Below are 4,061 nucleotides of genomic sequence, written 5' to 3' on the forward strand. Positions count from 1 at the left end.
TACCTTACCTACTGACTGCATCAGCCTTCTCACTGACCTCCCAGGCTCCAGTTTCTCCCCACTCCAGCTAATACTACATTCTGCTGCCCAGAATATTTTTCTAAAAATAAGTTCAATTCACATTCTTTCATTCAATCATATTTATTGAGCGCTTGTGTGCAGAACATAGTACTAAGCACTTGGAAAGTACAATTCAGCAACACATGGAGACAATCCCTGCCCACAACTGGCTCACCTCTCAACACCCTCCAGTGGATGCCTATCCACCTCCACATCAAACATACTCCTTACCATAAGCTTTAAGATGCTCTATCAGTTCTCCCTCTACCTAGCTTCTCTTATCTATCACAACCAAACATGCACACTCCATTAATATCAACCTACTCACTGTACCTGAATCTCATCTCACTGCCAACCTTTTGCCCTTGTCCTTACTCTGGCCTGGAACTTGCTCTTTCTCCATATCTGACAAACTATCACTTTTTCCATTTTTAAAGTCCTAATAAAATTGTCTCCTCTCTGGTTCACACCTGGAGAGTTTCCAGCACTCTACCAGCCTTGACTATTGGAGGGACAGTTAAGCAGAGGCATACCCATTCCATTCCTAGCTTGGCCAGTGGCTAGCGAGTGGAAGGTAATCTACTATAAATCAAAATAATAATGTTGGTATTTGTTAAGTGCTTACTATGTGCAGAGCACTGTTCTAAGCTCTGGGGGAGATACAGGGTAATCAGGTCGTCCCATGTGAGGCTCACAGTTAACCCCCATTTTACAGATGAGGTAACTGAGGCACAGAGAAGTTAAGTGACTTGCCCACAGTCACACAGCTGACAAGTGGCCGAGCAGAGAGTCGAACTCATGACCTCTGACTCTAAAGCCCAGGCTCTTTCCAATGAGCCACGCTGCTTCCTAACTCACCTGTTCTGGGCAGCAGCAGCATGGGAAAGAGTCAAGGGCGGAGACTTAGTTTAGTGCACAGAAGGAGGCAATGGTAAACCACTTCCATATTTTTACCAAGAAAACTCTATGGTTCCACTACCAGAACAATTGCAGATGGAGGTTGAGCATTCTGGGAGAGATGTGTCCATGGAGTCGCTATGGGGCAGACACAACTCAAGAGCATAAGACAATAAAAACATATGCCTTCCAAGGCACCTTCTCGTATTGTTCTTTTCCAAACGCTTAATACAGTGCTCCGTGCACAGTAAGGACTTAATAAATACAATTAAATGAATGAATGACTAACCCTTCATTTCCCCTCTCTATTTGTCCTCCCTTTTCTGTTGCCTGTGCACTTGTGTCTGTAACCCTTTAACCACTTATATATTCATTTCACCCCCACAGCATTTATGCAAGTATCCTTATACTTTATTGTTTCCACTGTCATTTATTTTAATGGCTATGATCCCCTCTAGTTTGTAATCTTTCTTCTATAGGCCTCTCCCAAGTGCTTACTATAGTGATCTGTACACAATAAGTACTCAAGAAATACCTTTGATAACCTATAGAGTTTAAAAAAAAAAAAGACTTAAAAACCCAAACTTTTCCCATGGAAGGTAATAAGCATTGTGGATTAGTTACCACAGAGAGGTATATAGGAAGAAAGTACCACAAGTTTCAAAGATGAGAAATCCATTATGGGTGATTAGAACCTACAGTACGAGTATAAAAACCAAGTGATGTTAGAAGCCTCAAGAAAGTTTTGGATAGATACATGGGTAGCAAATATACATGAGTGGCAATTCTTAAATAAGATTTTTTAAAAAAAGGGAAAATAGGATGCATCCATCAAAATGGATGGGGAGAAGGACCATTTTTCAAGTGTTCTTGTCCTTTATTGACACAGTCAGATACAGAGTACTGGGCTGACTGGGTCACGTATGTAGAGGCATATGGGCATATTAGTGTCTCGTATATTCAGTAAAATTATTAATTGATTAATTCAATGTATTATCAATTCAATTATAATAATAATAATAATGTTGGTATTTGTTAAGCGCTTACTATGTGCCGAGCACCGTTCTAAGCGCTGGGGTAGACACAGGGGAATCAGGTTGTCCCACGTGGGGCTCACAGTCTTAATCCCCATTTTATAGATGAGGGAACTGAGGCACAGAGAAGTTAAGTGACTTTCCCACAGTCACACAGCTGACAAGTGGCAGAGCTGGGATTCGAACTCATGAGCCCTGACTCCAAAGCCCGTGCTCTTTCCAATGAGCCACGCTGCTTCTCTAATTACATTAGGCCAAGTTTGGTTTGAAACTATTTGCCAATGGGAATGGCTTTCAGAATGATCTAATCATTTCAAGCACATTTTTTGCTGTTCGTGTGTTGTCAGTTCCACAACATTCCGAACCATGAGCATACCAAAGACCTCTACAATATGAATCCAGAGCTTCCATATCATCACCTCACATAGTGAATATAATGAAACTTGTAATGCAAAAATCAATTCCTCTGAATAGCAACCAAGGCTTTGCGCACATGAAAAATTATGATTCTCCCATTGATCGTTGGAAGTTATAATTATACTTCCAATGTAGGTATCTCCCATTAATTCCATGAGGATTGACCTACACAAACCCTAAACTTTGAAAGAAGAAAAAATAGGATGCTTCTTTCCATATTCATAAATAGATAATATCAATCTTCACATATCTTCTAGGGATATGTTCTGCCTCAATCATTATTGTTAGTGTTAAGTATTTAGAGCTAAAAACATGTCAGGTGCTGATTTGAAATATCAGAAATTGTTCTTTATTAATTCTTCCTTTGTCTTTATAGTCCATATGCTCAAAGACTCAAGGCAGTCTGAAATGAGAAAAAAGTGCTGAAACATGTCTTAGTTTTGAATATTCCTGACAAGCAGGATCATTATTATGTCATCACCTGGGGGCATGAATTAATTAACTTTTGGGGGGAATAATAAGAACAACAATATTTGTTAAGCACTTACTATGTGTCAAGCACTGTACCAAGATCTAGAGCATGGCCTGGTGGCAAGAGCACAGACTTGGGAGTCAGAGGGCATAGATTCTGATCCCCGCTACTCCACTTGTCTGCTGTGTGACCTAGGGCAAATCGCTTAACTTCTCTATAACTCATTTATCTCTTCTGTACAATGGGGATTAAGACTGAGTCCTACATGGGACAACCTGATTACTTTGTAACCACCCCAGTGCTTGGCACATAGTAAGGGCTTAATAAATGCCATAATTATTATTATTAGAGGAGATACAAAATAATCAAGTAATACAAACTTTGTATTCAAAGTCCAAGTAGGAGGAAGAACAGGTACTGAGCCTCCACTCTACAGATGAGGAAACTGAGGTCCAGAGAAGTTAAATGACCTGCCCAAGGTCACCCAATAAGCAAGTGACAGAGCAGAATTAGAACCAGGTCTCTGGTTCCCAGGATCATGCTTCTTCTGTAAAAGTCTATATGTTCTGGGTGTACTGCACACTCTCAATTTCACATGAATACATATATTTATGAGTTTTAAATAATGATTTGTAATTTTGTTTCCTAAAAATCCAACAATCCAACAACCTTATGCATGAATATGATCAGTATGACATTCATTACAACTTTCCTAAGATTTAGGGTACAAATAACTAATACGGGGTGTGCAATTTCCAACATATGACCAGAAGTTCTCATATTCAAAATATATCATGTCACGTGGGAAAATAAATCTCCGTGGCCTACATTTCAAGTGATAAATATATTTTTCTTAGAAAGGGCTTCAACTTCATCAGGAAAATGTTTGCCATACATATTCAACTTGCAAAATCATTGTGTGGATTTTTTGGAACAATTTCCTCTTTCAATACTTCTTGCCCTTCCTTATCTTTTCTCCGCTGACCAGATGGCTGCCACACAAGGCTGAACAAAATGAGCTCTCTTTGGGGGAAAACTGGGGCAACACTGAACTCCAACAAGAGGCTAAAGATACACTACCCAGCGTGCAAATAATACGGCAGGATATAGGTAAGATCAATACCCTTGATTTAGACCTTTGGCTATGTAATTCCCCCCCCCCCCCTTTTTTCACAACATCT

General features: G+C 39.8%; 1 non-coding gene across 1 annotated transcript; it reads left to right on the forward strand.

Annotated features, from left to right (window-relative positions):
• The first annotated feature begins 512 nt into the window (after positions 1–512).
• LOC114811545 lies at positions 513–650 on the forward strand. Its single transcript, XR_003759242.1, has one exon. It is a non-coding gene; the product is annotated as a small nucleolar RNA SNORA7 (small nucleolar RNA).
• Positions 651–4,061: the final 3,411 nt, after the last annotated feature.

This window comes from Ornithorhynchus anatinus, chromosome 4 (assembly GCF_004115215.2).
Source record: "Ornithorhynchus anatinus isolate Pmale09 chromosome 4, mOrnAna1.pri.v4, whole genome shotgun sequence".
NCBI classification, from domain to species: Eukaryota; Metazoa; Chordata; class Mammalia; order Monotremata; family Ornithorhynchidae; genus Ornithorhynchus; species Ornithorhynchus anatinus.